This window comes from Poecilia reticulata, chromosome 22 (assembly GCF_904066995.2).
Source record: "Poecilia reticulata chromosome 22, P_reticulata-male-v2, whole genome shotgun sequence".
Taxonomy (NCBI): Eukaryota; Metazoa; Chordata; class Actinopteri; order Cyprinodontiformes; family Poeciliidae; genus Poecilia; species Poecilia reticulata.
In genome coordinates, this window is record NC_088851.1 from 11,746,229 (window position 1) to 11,766,269 (window position 20,041).

Genomic DNA, 20,041 nt, shown 5'->3' on the forward strand with positions numbered 1-20,041 from the left:
CATCATTGACAGCTTTCAGTTGAGATCCATCTCTCGTTGCTGACTCGTTGGCTACTTTTGTCTGACGATCCTGATGTCTGTTCATGTATGTTTTAGAAGGTTCTTTTCTAAGCATTAAAAACTGCTCAGTTTGGGTTGAAATGTCTTTATGAACTGTTTCCAAGTGAAATCTGTTCTCTGTTTGAGTTGATACTGATTGACCGACTGGTGATTTGCTCTGAGTGTGAACTGAAACCATTGTACTCTTCCTCTGTCTTCTCTCCGAGAGTAATTTGTTTTTGAGATCTTTTAGCTGTTTAAGTTCAGCATTTAGTTTTTGATTTACGTCAGACATGTCATTGAGCTGTTTCATTAAGTGTTTTTGTTCCTGATTCATAACATTTTCAGTGCTGGATGAGGACTCTTCCTTCTCTGGTGTCTCGTTCAGTAAGGTGATCGATTCCTGTTCGGTAGCCAGTGAATCGTCTTCCGTTCTAGTATTTTCACCTGAAGTTGTTAGTTCAGTGGCGGCATGTTTCTCCAACCAAATGTGAAACGGTATTTTCTTCTTGTTAAGTTTAGTCTTTGACTGTTTTTTCCCTTTCTGGTCGACTTTCTTCTGTGTTGCTGTGACGGATTTCTTTTCGGTCACCGGCTCTGTTGCAGAAATCATAGTGTTCTTAGTAGAACTTTCCTTTTTCATGGACACTACCTCATCACATTCTTCAGCTGGCTTTGAAACATTTTGGACGTCAATATTCTGAGCAAAAAAACTTACATCTATGCAAGGTTCAGACTTTGGGAACATTTTCCACAAGGTCTTTCTTTCGCTTCTGGGCAAACCTGCCTGGTGATATTGATTTTCAGACAGAGGACAGTTGATGTCACTGTTTTGAGCAAAAAACGTCAGATCAATGCAAGCATCTGGCTCTGGGAATGATTTCCACAACAATGGGGTCTTCTTGTTGCGCCTAGTCTTTGACTGCTTCTCCACTTTCTGGTCGACTTTTTTCTGTGTTGCTGTGACGGATTTCTTTTCGGTCGCTAGCTCTGTTGCAGAAATCACGGTGTTCTTAGTAGAACTTTTCTTTTTCATGGACGCTACCTCATCACGTTCTTCGGCCGGCATTGAAACATTTTGGACCTCAATATTCTGAGCAAAAAAACTTGCATCTATGCAAGGTTCAGACTTTGGGAGCATTTTCCACAATGTCTTTTTTTCTCTTTTGGGCAAACCTGCCTGGTGACTTTGATTTTCAGACAGAGGACCGTTGATATCACTGTTTTGAGCAAAAAACGTCAGATCGATGCAAGCATCTGGCTCGGGGAATGATTTCCACAATAGCGGTGTCTTCTTGTTGCGCTTAGTCTTTGACTGTTTTTCCCCTTTCTGGTTGACTTTCTTCTGTGTTACTGTGACAGATTTCTTTTCGGTCAGTGGCTCTGATGTAAAACTAACAAGTTCCTCTTTGCAAATCTCCGTCTTAAAGGAATTCTCCTGATGATCTTCTACAGGCAGAGAAGTGTTCTGATTCATAATTTCAGTGCTGGACTTCGAAGACTCTTCCTTCTCTTGTGTCTCCTTCAGTACGAAGATTGATTCCTGTTCAGTAACCAGTGAATCGTCTTCCGTTCCAGTACTTTTAGCTGGGGTCCTTAGTTCAGCGGGGCCATATTTCTCCAACCACAAGGACCACGGTATCATTTTCACCTTCATCTTGTTATGTCTCCTCTTTGGTGGCTGTTCCTCAGACTTAGAGGGCTGTTCTTTCTCTGTTGTGTGGACTGTCTCCTGCTCTCTACCAATAGACTCTTCTACACTGACGTTCTGCTTTTTGATATTTCCAGCAGAAAGGTCTTGGTCAGAGGGGATGTCTTCCCCCGAACAGGTGTTGAGTGGTACCTCGTTGTTCTCGTTGGACTCACTCTGGGGTGGCTGTTCATCCCCTTTTTCATCCACTTTTTGCAGTGCTTTGGCGCTCGATGCATTTTCAAGCACTAATGAAGAGTCCTGCTGTTCCACGTTTTCAGTTGACGTCTTAAGCTCCTCAGATCCATGCAGCGCCCACCAGGCTGTAAATGACATCTTCTTCTTCTTGCGCTTGAGTGGCTTGGGTGGCTGTACTTCCCTCTCGACTATGTTGTCGGATGCTACTTCTTCGATGGTACTCTGGTTGGACTCCATTTTAACTTTGTAAAGTTGAAAATCCTACTATGTACTGCTAAGTAACTTCTCACGAGAAACTATCGACAACGGCTGCTAACAGGTTGTGATGAAGGTAGATGGATGTGACGAGCTTATATAATCGCTAGTGATGTCAGAATTCTGCCTTTGGAGTTGTATTGTGATGTCACATTGTGACGTCACAGTTGCGTTTTATATGGGCTTGTCTGACGGATTTTTTATTAACACGGCAGATGCGCGCGCAACCTGACTGCAGAAAGAGTAGGCGGGCTTTAATCTGTCACTGGTTGCCATAGTTACCCACCATTACCTTGTTGTTTGAGAAGGACTTTGCTGCAGTAAACAGAAAGGGTCGGGGACAGACCGCTGTCAGTCTCACACCTTAAATGGGACCATTGCACTCCGGGATTTAAGGGGGGCGCTATTTCCTACATTATCTGCGGTCTCCCGTTTTTATTTTCTTTTGAAATCTGGGATATAGCTTCATCTTTAAGGAGTTGCACTCTCAGCATGTATTTGAACTTCTCTCTTTTATTTACTTAAAAACAGCTCACAGTTTTTAACAAATTCCATAGCTTTCTGTGTACTTCTAAATCTACTCCTAAGTTGCACCTTTCGGGCCTGCTACTGCCTCTAGTGGCGTGGGGTGGTATCACAACTAATATAAATACGTCACTAAATTAGAGTAACAGTCTTTATTTTATTATTAATTCCGGCATTACCTCTAGTTCAGGGCCAATATGCGTTGCATACAGTGCAGACCCACTTTTTGCGCCTCAGTTTCAGGTGAGTTTTGGTCCCTTGGGTGATGACTGCAGACATTTGTAGGTTAAAGGTCACCACTCAAACCTGATTGGCTCTGAGCAAATGATGGAGGGAAGATTAGGAATTAAAACGGAACAATTCACTGTACCCAGAGAAAAATGTTTTTAATTGACTGATTTCAATCTGTAGTCATTGTTTAGTGTATCCATGGGAGCTCAGATCATTCTCTGTCATTGATCCGTTTAATCTGATTCCATTATCAGCTGCTAATTAGTCATCAGACTCTGAGGCTATAGCTGACCTCTTCCTCTTCATCATCTTCATCAGCCCCTGTGACCCAGACCAACATATTAAAATGTGTTATAACTAGCCTGGAGCAACGCCTCTGATCAACATGAGAATATCCGTTTCACTTGACTGGCTATATAAAAGATTTTTTCTCCCAAGAAGCTGAAATAAAAATCTGTTATTGATCAGGTTGTGAATCACAAAGGGATCCAGTGCTGCTCCTTCAGTGACAAATGCACTAAGGAGCGTTACCATAGATCCTTCCACCAAGTTAGACTCTATAATCATCACTGATCTAATCAAACTCAGTGTTTACATCCATGCTGGTATCTGCACAACTTCACTGTTGTACATGTTTTATTGTCACCATTTGTAAATAGTCTGTCATTTAATGCTCAAAATCACATTTTGTACATTTTTAAATAACTCAGTTGCACATTCCACTGGAATAGTTTTTTTTTATAACTCCAAGGTATGTATGTTAAAATATTGTGCTTACTGTATAGTATTTTATGTTATTCTGTTTTTATGTATATTTTGTATATTTGCGTTTTGCGGTTTTTATATGTTGGTTTCTAATGTGTGAGCTTTTTGCCGTCCTGATGTGTGAACCAGTCAGCCCAGAGGATTTCCTGTTCAGTGACTGTAGTTTGTGTAAATCTTCCTCTGTGTTGCTCTGTGATGAGCAGACGTCAGGAGGAGTTTGTTGGTTTAATGCTGCAGGAGTCACAGTCTCAATCAGAAACGAGCAGCGTTCCTCCTGCAGCAGCATGGAGGCTGCCGTTTGGTGATAATACGCCAGTCTGTAGAGAAGCTTTGAAGCAGCAAACGGTTTCTGTCTGATGGAAGATCTGCTCACTCCAGTTGGGTTCTCTCAATTCAAGCTGCCACATGTCTCAACCTAAACCAGGTTTTATTCAAATATCCACTTAATAGGCTATCTAATATTATGAAACCTGTGGTATATTGCCTCACTTTAATAATATATTTCAGCTGTTGGCTTTCAAAGCATGTTCAACACGTTGAACACATTTTGTTGATGGGTTCAATAGCTATCCCTGTGGTTAGACTTCATTACATTTAATTTATGAACTAAATTGTTTTGATATGTGTGTTTGTCATCAACATCTGATGTGGATTTAATGTTAATATCTCCAGTCAGAAGAATATTTATAGAGAAAGAAGTGAACATAAGTGGATATAAGTCTTGCATTAGTGTGAAGACAGCCAGGAGTAATTTAAAAAATAAAAGATCAGAATATACATTTATTTTTGACACACAGACCACCAAGGTGTCATGCACATTCAGTTATGGTTTTTTATTTTTATTTTTTTAAACCTCCAGTACATTTTTATTATCCCAGTGAGAAGGTTTTGTGAAAAGGAACAAACTTGGCCTCTGTGAACTAGGAGAGTCAGGATGTGAGCGATGCTGAGATCTAATGAAACAATAGGCTCAGTTAGCTGCTTGGAGTTCTTTGTTCTATTTATTCTTTGTTCAGTCACATCACACTATCTGTTGGCTAATTTCAAACGGGTCATTGTAGCGTCTTACCTTTTATATAGTTATGTTATGTTTGGCCTGATAAAACTAGAATGTCTGCAAAAGGTAGCTGTAAAACAAATGTGGCAGGAATGTTTCCTGTAAACGCATATATTTCAGTGAAATGACTCGCATTTCAATATATATTTCTGTGCAAATGTAAAGTGAGTCATTCCCATAATATTTTATTGTAAAAACGTAACTGCATTTTAGCAGTAATGTAATCTTGATACCTTTTGAAAAGTAAGAATAAAACTTTGTACAGATTTTTGCCACTTCCTATTTTCTTTTTTTTTTTGTGGCACATGTTCAAAACTTGGATTTAAAAAAAAAAAAAAATCATTTTTTATCTAAAGAAAAGCAGATTTGAGTCTGACATGAGAGGTTGGCTGGGATTCAATGTTTTTATCTACAGATTTTGCCTGTAAATTAGTTTAATGTGGACTCAACACACAGTAAAAAAAAAGACAAAAAATCTAAACAATTGTTTAGTTTTCAGTGCGCAGTATGTAATGACCTGGAGGATACCCTGAGGAAGCACTGGGTGAGAGATAAGGAGGAGAGATATTACTGTAAATGGGAGGGACGTCCCGAGTGTTCTCACTTTCTGAATTTACTGGAAAGAAGTCAGGTCTGATATGGAAAAGGAGGCAGCGAGTGTTCCTGATCTTTAAACTGTTATTGCTAATGATTTAGAAATTACTTTACATAGCTTAAATATCTTGAATAATCTCTTTTTGCTACAGGATCAAAATGTCTTCAAACACTGTTGGTGTTTTGTGTTGCCCTTATTTACAGTTACATTGACATAAAAAGTTATAATAGGCTTCAATTTCTTAAGTGCTGGTTTTCCACCAGGATCCTTCTGTCTACTACTGCCAAAATATGTTAAGTTATGTGATACAAGGTGCATAATTTAAAATATATGTGATCTGTTCTGGCAATAAAAACTCTTCAACAATTTTACCAAGTGTTAAGACCTCTGGTTTCTTGGTAAAATCGATTAGACATAATTACTTAGGCATCTGAAACAGAAACAAAATCAAAATTTTGTTTCTGTTTCATTGTTTTTGTCTTTTGTTTCCTTAAAATCCCTTTTTAATTTTAAATTGTAGTCCTGTGTGTCTCTGTGTTGCCCTGCGACAGACTGGCGACCTGTACAGGGTGTACCCCGCCTCTCGCCCGGTACGCCAGCTGGAGATGGGCACCAGCAACCCACTGAGGGACAAGGGTGTAAGAAAATGGATGGATGGATGGATGGATGATTGTAGTGGCAGGAACATGCTGTGGATGGATTTTCGTTGTAATGATTAAACTGTTTGGCTTATCCACTGCTCAGGTTGGGGGACCGAATCTGTACTGAAACATTTTTATTGGTGGGGATATTCTCAATAGGAGGAGGAACTTTCTGTATTTAGAGAAATAACCTCTGGTTTAATGAAACTTAAATTTAAATGTTTGGATAAAATGTCCACTGCTACATTTGGAGAAAAAAAAAGCTTACATGCCTGACACCATCTTCCCAACTGGGAAGATGGGAAGATGGTGTCATGTTATGGGGCTGCTTTGCTGCAGGAGGGAGAGGTGCACTGATTTCTTGGGAGAAGATCTTAAGAAATCAGGCACTTAGTTGAAGCTTGGGGACAAACGGGTGTTCTAGGTTTGTGTTTGAGCGAGGTGGCCTACAAACCTGATTTAGTAAAATCAGTTCTGCCATGAGGAATGATTGAAACTCCAGGAAACTATTGTCAGAAGCATATAACTGGAAAATATTTAAAATGAACTCTATTGGGTTTTTTGTGTGCGTTTTTCAGAAAAGGAAAAGTTTAGTGAAACAGGTAAAGGTTCATTCTTTGAGTGATTAATGTCACCTGATGTAATGAATTCAGACATGTATCTATGCTTGCTGAGCTTGAGGATTTTTTTCTGTCATTTTAAAACCACTTGTATTGATTCTGAAGAGAAGCACATAGATTTGCTGACCTGGTGTGTCTGCAGTTAACTCTATAAGTCTCTTTTAAGGGCAGGGAGTGGATTTATCTATAGCACAAGAATGGAGAATTCTGCCTTCCAAGCACATCTGAGTCTAGTTGCTGCTGTCTGCAAGAAGACGTGGAGAGCTGTACTGTGAAGTATCTCATTAGTCACTGTTTTTCGTCTTGCAAAAAGAGACACTTAAATTACACTGTGAGGAGTACAGAAGAGGTATTTCTAAAAGCAGATCCTTTTCCTGTCTTTCACGATCACAGGCTTTAAAAAAAAATGCAGGAAAACGCTAAAAGGATCAGTGGTAAACCAGGATGACGAAAATGGTTAAGATCAGATTTAGCTCACAAAATCTTTGATTTACTGGCATTGGTATGAAAATTACGTTTTCACGAGTAGCCTAGTTAAAAACATATTTAATTATAGAGTGTTCTGCTAATTTACGTTGCACAATTTCACTGGCTATGATTTATTATCTAGTTTAACTTCTAAACTTTTCCTTTAAATTATATTTTATTCATATTTAACAAAGCCCAAAACAATGTGTTGCCAAGTGTTGCTGACTCCAAAGTAAAAAAAAAAAAGATGCAATTTTTTCCATAAATGCTACAATTGTAGAACCTTCATGTAAATCAGTTAATACAACCATGTACAGCACATTGTGGTGACACCCTGTTTCCCAGGCTCGTTTGTTTATACACCATTACAGATTAGAAACTGCTGATTCTGTGGTTCTGCATTAGCTTTTCCTTTATGTTTTTACTGCAGGCAGGTCAAATTACTGCCTAGTGCCGGTGTCAGTTTCCTAAATTCACATGCTGCTATCAAATTTAACCCCTTATCTGTCACAAGGACGCTGGTGTCCTCATAGACCCATTTGATGACATTTAAGTGTTTTTGAGGTGATGGTTAAGGGGGTTTAAAAAGATAAGTTTGACTCAAAATAGGCTTGTAAGACAAGAGAAACAAAGAAGAAAATTATTATTTTCCTTATTGTAGCCAGTGTTTAACTTGCCTTTCAAATTCATGCTAGGAATTCGAATGAAGATTTGACATGAACAGCCTTTATTAGAAATGTCGATAGCATCAAGTCTTGGGTGTTTTTAATGTCTAAGTAACACTTGTCATATGATTTTAGTGTTAGTATTATTATTTTTTGTTCTAGTGGTTCATTTTGCTATGTCCCTACCCCGATTATATAGATTTTTCTTGGCTGGGCTCTTGGAATAAAAGGATAAAAGTTGGAACGGGGTGTATTTTGCAGTCTAAAACCACAACTCCCTAAAACTTTGATCTGCACTTTTTTTTTCTTTTTCTGTGATGGTTCATCCTTTTCTCCCACCCATGCATTCTTACGTACTTCACTTTTACAGCTTTGAACTTGCTGGAGCTATCAGTATTTGAATACAGTATGTCACCTCTCCCCTTCCCTCATGCAATTTTTTTAGTTGTTTTTCTGTCGTTGTGGAAAACTTGAGTCTTTGATGTAAAACCAAGAACTGGAATGCACATCTCCTTTTCATTGTCCTCGCATCAGATCATGTTTTAATTATGAATCTTTTATTATTATAAATGGAGATTATCCTGAATATGATCTGTTTCATTAAAAATTTAATAAGAGGTGATGCAAAGTCTCAATGTTTTGCTTGCATTTCTAAAGCACATCATTGCAACCAACACATAACATGTGCTTTTCATAAAGAGCTCTCTAATGCTGTACCTGCAGCGTTTGTTTTTGATTTGACTTTTTTTTTTATCTCCCTGCAAGAGATGGCAAACTTGCATAATTTTTGTTGATGTGCAGTTGAATTCAAAAGCTAAAACATCACATGCTTGAAATAAAACAGAAATAGATAAAATATCATTATTGTTATTCTTTTACACAAAGAACACCTCTCAACAAGAAACATCATCACTAGATTGCCTACTTGGCTCAGCAACCAGAAGCATGTCAATAAGTCTGGCTTTCATCCAGCAGTGGATCGACTGTGCATGATGTATTACCCAGGTCGCCATTTAAACAGTGTGCATAATCAATTGTAATTCGGTATCTGCAATGAGCAATATGTTTCAATGTACATGTTTTGATATTTATGGGATTTCTTTTAGATTCGGCAGGTCTGTAATATTTTCTCCGTGTTATTGCTGCCTTGAAATTGAGCGCTACGAGGGTAAAATTTAATGGTAACACAGACAGATAATTGTGTTCCAATTAGCTTCAGTTACACTGGTTTATGTACAGTGACACAGATCAATGCATATGGGAAAGCTTTTATGTCAACACAGTGATGTTCTTTGTCCTGTTGGCCTCACCAAGATACAATCAGGCATATATTTGAATAAGACTGTGTGAAGAAAACAGGTGGAAGACGTTGGAGGCAGTGATCCCGGCTGTTAATCAATTCGCCTAAATAAAAAATGCAAATATTTATATTAAGAGCTCAGTATCAGTTGTTTTAATGGGGGTGGGAGGCCGCTTTTCCCTATGGCTCCACTTTAATCTGAGAAATACACTGCTTAGTCAGAAACAACCAATCAGAGCCAGGAAGAGGATCTTAGAGCTGTCAGTCACCCTCAATCACCATCAAAACACAGCAGCATGATTGAATGTTTCCCCTTGTCTTGTATCTAGAAAATAACAATATAGGCAAACAGTGTGTCTCCAAGTTCTTTGGGCCTCCAAAAATGAGTTGGTAACGTAACTCTGAGGCGAGGGCTGTTATTAGAAAACGACGGATGGCTTCTCTGGACCTCATTAGAAGTAATGTAGATCTTGCTTGAGTCTGTAATGATGAGTAAAGAGCTCAGCTATAAAATGAAGGTTTTTGGTTTTCTGTCGGTCCGACATCCGATCCATACCTTTGATCATGAAATACGGATCTTGGCTGAAAGTACAACATCCCAGATTCAAGTGACTGAAGTGAGTTTTGTCCATGGGGTGGCTTGGCTCAGCTTTAGAAACGCAGATAAAAGCTTCTTCAACTGGGGGCTTACGATAATCAAAAGAAGTCATTTGAGCTGGTTAAAGCATTTGATCTCCTTTTTAGAGGTTTTCAGAGCATGTCCCACTGTGAGAAGACCCCAAGGCAGACCTTGAACTCTCTGGTGACAGTATATTTCGTTTCAACAACTTGGATCTCTCAGAATGAGAATTGAGTGTCTCTGGGGAGAGGCATGTTTGACATTTCCTCCTGAAACTTTTATCCCTCGTGACACAATTTCTGTAAGATGCATTAAGCGAGTGGTTCTCACCTGCTTGGGCTTCGGACCAATCATCCCCCCTTACTGACAAGCCGCAAATCCATCCAGAAAATTAATATTTTGTTACTTTTTGAAGCGTTAATTATAAGGCTGAGCAATTGGAAATGGTTATTTTTTTTGTCACAGACTGTTGATCTTTTCAGGGAAAAACACAGGAAATAAATGTGAAATATTTGCTTTTAAGCTGAAATTACGGATCTAGCTGAGAATCATCCTATTGAAACTGACAAAACATCAGCAGTAGCCATTTCTATCAATACTCTAGAGAAAAAGTGTAATTGAAAGGCATTTGAGTTTCAATCAACATTTTGTATAACTCTAAAGTCATAATGTTGCATTAAATTGTCCTTATTTACAAAATCATGCAAAGTTGGCACTTTTAATGGACTTTTAATGCAACTTTTAAAGCAATTTTGCATTAAAAGTGTTATTTACCGAATGACACTTCATGATAACAGTCATAGACATTCATAAGGACTCGTTCATGTTCATGACAGTGTCATGTCAGCCTTATGCACACCCTTCAAATAAAGTGTTACCGAGATTTTAGATGCACATCGATATTACTCTTGTCAGTGGACTCCATCTTGTATGCTTTGGTTTCATCAGTCTTTTTTAGGCTCATACTGGAGAATGGCCAGTTCTGTTGGTGATTTATGATTAACCAAGAGCAACTTGAGGATTAACTAATTTTTGCTAAGATATTTCACAACTAATTTGAAAAAATATAATTTAATTTCCCTTTAACTAAAGATATACCATTTTGCAAAACTAACCTGTTCACCAGCTTTGTTACACGATTGAGGTTGGAACACCTCCAGTGCACTTCTTGATATTTTTCCTTAAAACAATATATTTTCTAATTATTTCCGTGTGTTTGTGTGCGTGTTAAGCTACATTATGCTTCATCTCTAAACTGCACCCAAAGCAGGAGAAGGAACTGCCAGTTTTATGAATCTGTGAATTTACGCCACTGCCCTTTGCAATGTTTATTGTAGAAACTCATTTCGTTACAACACTAAAAAGACAGTACAGTTCAGCCATCGTGGTATGTAAAGGTGTTTTATGTTCACTGGACCTGCACACTTGATGACCTCAGTGACTCACCTCATGAAAGCTGAGACATGTAGCAATAAATATGGATTCCAGTCTCTCAAATTAATGACGGAAGAATGTTGTATTTTCTGCCATTTCCGTCTGCTTTGCTGCTGCATTACACCCTCTGGGATGTACAATGTAATAGTCAACTGTATTGTAAGGCGGTTAATCATAAAGTAATATGTGAACCAGACCTTGTTACTTGTGCATTAAAAATACATAGATCCTCAGTTTAATCACCTCATTTCATAAGCTGGCCTTTTTTCCCCCCCTTCTCACTGGACAACTGTGTTTTGCTCATTGCTTTTGTTGTCTCAGGATATTCTGACAGAGCAACATTAAATGGAGTTTAGTGTGTCTATGACTGGCATGCATACTAATTGTGGTAATGAAGGTCACCCAGAGGACCAGCTGGAGTCCCTCTCTGTGTCTTCAACACTCTCTGTAGGGAAGTCGCTGCTTGGCTCATTTCTCACCAGGATATCAAAAAAACACCATATGCTCCCCACCTACATCTTCACACCTCTCTTGGACCTGCCGCTGGGCAGTTCAATCATGGAGCTCAAAGCCAGTGAAGATCTGTGGCGTCCAGTGAGGTCTGCTATCCAAAATAAGGTTAAATCAGATATAAGTGTCCTGATAGGTCCAGGCATCAGAAAAAAAAGCTTTGTGCTTGAAACTGTGCAAATTTCTTCTTGGCTTGTTAACAAAATGTGACTACGGTTATGTTAAAAGTGGGAAAAACTCTCTTACTCTGAGAATGTTTGCATTATGTATTTCTGAGCTATGCTTTTACATTTACAGAAATGCGTTATGAGGATGTGCTGAGGCGAAGCTTGATATAAATGCCTAATATTTTTAATCAAAGTGTCAGTCACTTACTTCATCAGTCATATACAATGACTTCTTCATGAAGACGTAGACGTTTCCAACAGCCTTTAAGCTTGATGTGCAATATCGATATCCTGCCATATTTGCAGATCCATCTAAGTGTGCTGTGAATGACGTTTAAAGCTGTGAAACAAATTTTTTAGTTGCAACTTTAATTGTGTAGACTTTACATACATCTGAAACGTGGTCATAATGCCAGAGTGCTGTGCTTCCTCTTCTGAAGTTGATTTCCTGATTCAACACTGCACTATTAATTCTGATTTGGATCCTCTTGCATCTTTTCCCTAGTAATGTGGTAAAATTTAGATTTTTGTCATGAGACGCACCAAGCAGTTGACTCGTGACAGGAATCATCTGATTCGTGACAGGAATCATCTGATTCCTGTCACGAAGGACAGGAATTGGTCCTTCGTGGTTACAACAGGTCAGTCCTAAGTGACCTGTTGTAACGTCAACAATCAGGTTGTCTACTGATTGTGTGGAATAGTTTTGTGTCCCAAAATTAGAGAAATCAGAGAAATACGTAGAGTAGTGTATATTTATTTTAGCTCTCGTGGCCCTATTGGTCTTCGACCGTAGTGACACAATGAATGAGCAGAGAGAGAAGGAGGGAAAACATACAGCAAAGGTCTCGAGATCAGAAATCAGAACCGGACAGCTGCGTCACAGACTTAATAGTTTCCATATTTTGGTTGTCTCTCTACTCTGCCTAATGTTCCCACTCCATTTAGAATTGGAAATTGGAACTGGACTAACTTATGAGAAGCTTCACGAAAAAAAATACATCAGACATTGACCACATAATTCTGATCTTTAATTTTTATTCATAATTTCAGTTTTTTTGATTAAACTGAGAACTTTTGGTATAAATACAAATATTATCTAGAGTTTTGTGTTTCAAGCTGAAAAAGCAGGTGTTGCAGCTGTGTGAGATGCATGTCTATGTTAACTCATTTTCATTGGTACAAAGTTAATTTAAACAGCTTTTGTGAAATGATTGTGAAAAAAATCTGTTAATTTCCCTCGAAAGTAATAGATGTTGTTGAACTTCTGTGTCAACATGGAGACCACTCAAGTGGAAAATGAAAATGCTAGAAAACCTAACATTTTCTAAAACTGAGAAAATGTTAGTTTTCTGCAACCAAAGCTGGTGCTGGTGTAACACCTGCACCACCTTTGGTTGCAGGTATTACAAGCCAACTCTATGTAATGTGATATCTTAACGTTTAGCCTCTGTACGGCCAGAAAGGTTAGACAGGATATAGACTGGCAACTTGGCATCTCACTCTCTCCAGGCGTCTGCGTGACTGAACAGGCCTGGTGACAGTCGACTGCAGGGGCTCTATTGGGAACAGCTAAGACCTCCTCTGTCAAGCCCTGTGTGGGATGTGCTCTGGTATTTTACATTAAGGGCAGGGCTTAGCATCCCAGCTGGCTCCACGACACATGCTGTGTATTAGCGAGAAGTCTAGCTTAAATGAGACATTTTCATTTTGTTAGAAATTTTATTGTACTTTTGTTTTTATGTCGAGTCATAAGAAATAAAAGCATTATCCTTAACATTCTTAAATGGGAAGTTTTATTGGTGATTGTAAAAAAAAAAGAAAAAAAAAAGAGTTGGTTGGTAAAATAGTTAAAGTTGTCTGTTTTTCCCCCCTTAGGCCAAAGATGTAAAAAGGAGAAAAGACATTACAGTATAATATCAATCTTATGATCGCCAGCTGTTTTCCTGCTATGTGGGACATAATTCATGGAAAGACCAGATGGAAACCCAGGCAGGGAACAAGTGAAACTTTTCCATCCTGTTTATGAATCATCCTGACAGAGCAGCGATGTGCACCCCTCAGTGACACTGTTTCTATGTACGGTTTGTACATACAACCACAAATCCAATGTGTCTGGATTTTATGCGATTGACCAACATAAAGTATTACATAATTGTGATGCTAAGCAAAGGATGGATGGTTTTCAATTATTTTTAAAAAGTAAACGTATAATAAATTGACATGCCTTTGCAACTAGCCTATTGTAGGCCATTAAATAAAACCCAGTGCAGCCAGTTGCCTTTAGAAGATAGCGAACAGTGTCCATCTATTTATAATTTATTCTCTGTATGAATACAGATGTTCCATTAAGCCCTGGGTAATTTGGACAGTATTCACAAAACAAACAGGATCATCGAGACCAAGGAACACAGCAGGTCATGGGTGCGAGCACATCATCTGGTTAGATAAGAGGAAAATAGAAATATGTGAAGCGGATAATTAACTCTGCACATCACTCTGAACACACCATCCCTATGATAAAACATGGCTGTGACAGCTTGCCGGGGGGCTGCTTTCCTTCAGCAGGTACATCGGCGTCTGTAAGCATTGATGAAAAGATGGATGGAACTAAACGCAGAAAAGTTCTGTAAGACAACCTGATGAAGGCTGCCAAAAAGCAGCAGAATAACAAACCCAAACTTACAGTAAGACCTAGTAAAAGGGTTTGAATATTTTAGAATTGCCCAGTCAAAGGTGAGACCTAAATCCCAGTAATAATCTGTTATAATGCTTGAAAAATTATGTTCACAAATCCTCTTCATCTAATCTGACTGAGTTAGAGCAATTTTTTCTAAAAATTGCACATCAATCTCTAGATGTGCAAAGTTGCTAAAGACCTACTCCCAAAGACTTGCACTTGTTATACGCATCATTAGGTGCTTCAACAAAGTATTGATTCTAGGACTCTGGATACAAATACACACCACATTTGCGATTTAAAGTTATATTTGTGAACAGAAGTCCATAATTTCATAACCATCCAGTTGTAGTTTCTAATTAATTTCCCCTTGGAGAAACACTTATTATTAGAGCACTTCAGGACTATGTGGCATGTTTTCAATCTCCCAAGCATTTTTTGGTAATAATCCTAGTCTCTCATAAAACAGCAGTTAAAAAAAAAACTTTTGCTTTTGAGACCAAGAAAGAATTTGTATCTTCAGATTAGCTTTGTTTGTGCCAAGATCAGATCATCTGCATATTATGTTTTGTTTTCTTTCTTCATACCTAAGATGCCACGTTTATCAAAAAGTACAGGAGCTGTGGGCCCCTTGTGTAAAATCCTGGCTTTAGTTCTTTCTATAGATTTTCTATTGATTTTAAGTCGGGTGATTGGCTGGAGCACTTCATTTACTTTCTCTGAGACCAACGGAGACTTCCCTTGGCTGTGTGTTTGGGATCAATGTCTTCCTGAAATATTCAACCTAATATTGTGACATCTATACTTTTTAAAAACAAACATCCATTAAACAAATTATAAAATAAATTAAAAAATAGCATAAGAAAAAATTATTATCGTAAGAACATATAATAAAAAGACCAAGTTATATTAATATACATTCTGGGAAAATAATTCCATCAATTCAAGTAAATTTCTGTAGCACTTTCTCATATTTTGCTCCATGTTTAAATCTCAGGTGGTTGCACAGATCTGTGGAGTTGCTGAGTTGTTCACATTCCACCGATCAATACCGCACACTGTGTGTTATTGATCTGTGTCGTCTCTTACAAGCCAAAGTTTTCCCACATAAATAAACTGACTTGACCTTGTTTTGTTTTTCACTTTCCTCCCTTGCCATTTCATTCCTTTACAGTTTTATTAAATGTATTTCTACTATAGTTAACCTGGAACTTGGAGTTTTTTTGTGCGTGCGTGTGTGTTGCAAATGTTAATTGACAGGAGAAATGGCATAAAAGTCATATTTTGCAGTTAAACTAAAATAAAGCTACAGATTGAAAGGCCACATCAGTTCATTAATCTCACTCTGGCAATCTTGGAAACCCTCTACATAATTGGAGTCCTTCTTGTCAGACTCTGATGAATTAAGCGTTCACAATATGGCTGCAGAAGCATATTGTGAACGCTTGCTTCATCCTCCAGGTGACATAATACTGGATGATTAGGCCTAGTGTCCCCCAGTATCTCAGTACACCTGATCAACTGAGAATGGCTGCTATCGTGAGGGGAAAACGCCTGTGCAGATTTTTTGTCTTCTGTAGCTGGAGGATTGCACTGCCATGAGCCACCGCCTTTCAGTGAACACAGCTCCTGTAAAGTGGTTTCTCCTCTGAGGAACACAATATTCAGATTCTCAATATTGCCAAAGCTGATATTGGATATCTGTGTGTGTATAAAACACACAGACCGGGTGCCCTATTTTTTATGACATTTAAAAAAACTTGAAGCATAGTGCATTCCAGTATCCAGTACTTCAGATAAAATGCTGACCGCTTTGACATTTATTTCGTGCCAACACACATTGATTGAAAGCATATGAGCCATTTATACATTATATGAGGAGTAGTTTTTGTTAGGGTTTGTTTATGTTCTGCAGACAGATTTTTATTCTGCTACGCCATTTCAAGGAGAAAATGGATGGGGCAGGAAATAAAATTTAGCCACCTAAAATAGAATGCTTTCATTTTCTGACCTAATTTAAAATTCATTGTAAGAATATAAGATCAGTTTTTACCTTGGTTTTAAAAGACTTAAACAATGACCTAAAACTCTGGCTTTTTCATATGCTCACATATTCACCACATAATAAATGTAGCACATAACATTTTCTTTGAATTATATGGAACTTTGGAAAAACATTTAATTTAAACCACGTTCTGAAATGCCATGCTATCCAAGTGGCTTTAATTTGAAGTGAACTTTAATAAAGTCTATGTGTAGTAGAAGAGACTCTAGGACTTGAATGGCTTGGGCACAGGACTTGTCAGGCCTCCAATATCCCTTTAATGTATTGTCCTTGGGTGAGTGTTATAATTGGATGGATAACAGATGTGACAGGAGGCAAAATGCAACTACAGCCGTATATAGTGAACAGCTCATTTAGCTTTGGAAGTCGTGTGTTTAAAGCAGCTCAGAGAAAAGGATTAATAAGAATTTCAAAGGATGAAGACACCTCACACACTTTTGAATATATTAGCTGGGCGTGACGAAGTTATATGTTATAAAGAATGGGAATCCTTCCCTTCCCTCTGGAGATTACCAAAAGGCTGCCTACACTTCCAGATTGCAAATGTTTTATAATGCACAGAGATTGAAAACTTGAAAGGAAAAAACAGAGTGACATTACTGTCCTCTGTTATGTCTCCCTATTATCTGATGAAGCCTTACTCTCTCTCACTTTGTTGCAGCCTGAATGAACCAGGCTGTAACAACAGACATGTCTCAAGACATTATAGAAAATATAATTTGTCTAGTTTTTTAATATTGTCTTCAATCTCTGAACTTCCTCTGACTACATTTGTTTATTTGCAATACTACGAATGGAAAACTGAGTTTTTTCTTCTTGGTACTCATGTCTGCCTGCAGAGTCAAGGCTGGCCACTTTTGGATTATTTTCTTTGTTCACCAGTCAATTTCTTGGTCCATCTCCAGTTGGTCACTGTTCTAAGTCAGTGGTGTCTGTATCTGTTCAATGGGTAGCTTTTTGATCCCTGTCCTACGGTTGTTGTTTACGATGACAAATGTCCTCCATTATTCAATTGGTGCCTTGCCACTGCATGGTAACCATCCTGCCTACCAAACTCCACAAACACAACAGTTTCAGTGTTTTCCATCCCATGAATGGACTACAAAGACCTTTGTTTTAGAGTGCTGATTGCTACCACAGCATTTGCTGTGGTTTGTTGCATTGCCAACTTTTTCTCTGAAAATAAAGATTTCTCAGCCTTTACCCAGTTGAGGGCGCTGTGTAAATGTAAATAATAGTGAGTGTTGTAGAGAGATGCTACGGGTTTAGGATGTGTCATCACAGATGGCTTTCATTTATTAAATCACACTTTTGGCAAAATGAATTAAAAACTTACCAGATTTTGATTTCTTGTTATGTTGTATTACACTGACTTTAGCAAATTCAAAAATTTGAATTCAGATTTATTTGGTGCACAAGGATGATAATGGATTTGTAATCTATCCCTTGATAACATTTATATTTCATAATGAGAGGAGGTCTTCTCGTCAAGCCAAACACTAGGACATTTCTTTGCTGTGGAGCACTTAGCTTCCATTAGTTCCTTCTGCTTTCATAATGATATGTAAATGGATTTTAATGCGTCAAACTTGGCCTTGGCCCTTATAACTTGCTATCCTTTTATAATCGTCTGCTTCTCTCTGTGTGTTTTTGTCCCATTCAAATGAGATTACCATGGTGACTGCATTTATTCAATGATGGAGTGAAGAACAAATCTACTGTTAAAGGATGTGGCTTGATTTTCTTTCTTTTTTTTTTTTGCAAGAGGTCCTGAAGATGTCTGCAGTAGTAGTTGCTTTCAGGAAACAACGCAATCTTTTCCCAGTGATCTAACAAGGTATTCTTGACCTTTAATCACAAATGACACAGAAATGTTTGTGCCAACATGACTTTTGCGTAACTTGAAGAGGCAGATGTGCCTTCGCTTAACTTTTGAATTTTACCTTCTCGGGTGAGTCTTGACCAAGCAATCAACCAGCAGCAGTATGGTTATGGTATTTATCATCACCATACTTTACGATTATCAGACAAAGGCATCTCAGTTTTATTTACCTTTTATTAAAATTGCATGTCTAAAATAATTTATTTATCAAAAATCCATGGAAAATTCTCAAATGGCAGAGCAGCATCAAGCTTTTCCCATAATGTTGACCAATTTTTTGAACATTACCTTTAGCTATGTGCTACAAGTCTTGAATAGGAAGGACTTTTTGCCATTACCCAAATCTTGAGCGTCTTCCACAGATTATCAATCAAAATTGTATCAAGACTCTTACTGGGCCTCCTCAAAAGAGTAACAGTGGGAAGAAACACGTTTGTAAAATTAAAAGATTACTATAGAAGGATTATCTAACTTCGGACCTAACTGCCATGCTAACTTGTTTTGCACACCTGCAAATGTAAAAGGGCTCCATATCACAAGATTGTAAATTACTTTAAAAGACGACTTTAAAGTCAATTGCAGTGGTATGCAATTTGATATTTCAAATGAAAAAGCTCTGATTTGGATGGTTAACATTTTTAACAGCCATCCCTGTTTTTGTCTTCTGTGAAGTACAATGATCTTTATTTTAACTGGGATTTCCAAACAGCTTCAAACACCTCACATGTCTTGCATCAGAATTGTCAAAAATCTCAAATAAGATATCTACACAATGTTTATCTTTCTCTTATTTGCTGGTTACAAATTAGGCTTGGTCAAATATAAAATCTGCTGATTCTGTTTGCAAACAGATTTCTCTGCATGTATGATGACCATTGTTTGTTTTTTGTTGTTGCTTTTTTTCCCGTTGAGGCGTAACTATCAATGTATGAATTGCCATTGATGGTGGTGTTAAATAAACGCATAGCCGTCACAACACATAAGACAGTATTTGGTGGTACTATGCAAGCATGAGGGTCTTTTTATTATTATTTCCCACGTAGGTGGTCCTTCAAGCAGAATTTGACTTCATGGTGTCAATTTAATCTGCTATCACACATTTCCATCTTAACAACCACGACTGTGATAACAATTTCTTGAGCGTTAGCTGATCCAGGGAACTTTTCCTCTATGATGTCTACAGTCTGTACATGTTTCCCTTTCAGCTGCAGCGCTCACACACAGTAAAGAATAACAAGAGATAATTCAGTGCAGGATTTGAGTGTGTGTCACCATGAGAGTATGAGAACGGGGAAGAAAGGTACACCAACATAGCCTTTCTTGTACAGCCAGCCCACATAGGAACAATATGTTTGGCTGCCTTTCAGTCACTTTGAGCTTCAGTTTTCCTTTTTTTTTATTCTGTGTTTATCCTTGATCCTTTACTCATACTTTATTCTAATAAATCAATAACGGGTGCATCATAGTAAATTTTGGAATTAGTCAGGTTTTAAAAGAGAAGCGTGCAATCATGTTAAAATAAAGTACTCCCATTTTCATATCCAGTATCTTATGTATCGGGATGAAAATAATCTGATTTTTTACAGATTGTAAATGTATCTAAATCTAATTGGACAAAAGCCCACAGCAGACTTG

The 20,041-nt window shown here is 38.0% G+C and overlaps 2 protein-coding genes across 7 annotated transcripts in view; both read left to right on the forward strand.

The window, feature by feature from the left end:
- Positions 1-20,041, forward strand: part of stxbp6 (syntaxin binding protein 6 (amisyn)) — a 59,591-nt gene that overhangs the window by 22,925 nt on the left and 16,625 nt on the right. The window lies entirely within an intron of this gene.
- Positions 12,392-20,041, forward strand: part of cdin1 (CDAN1 interacting nuclease 1) — a 541,570-nt gene continuing 533,920 nt past the window's right edge. Inside the window, exon 1 of one of the 2 annotated variants that reach the window (XM_081602879.1) lies at positions 12,392-12,401. The gene's annotated coding sequence lies outside the window, so the exon portion shown is untranslated. The remainder of the gene's footprint in view (positions 12,402-20,041) is intronic. The other variant, XM_081602878.1, reaches the window with a different exon arrangement.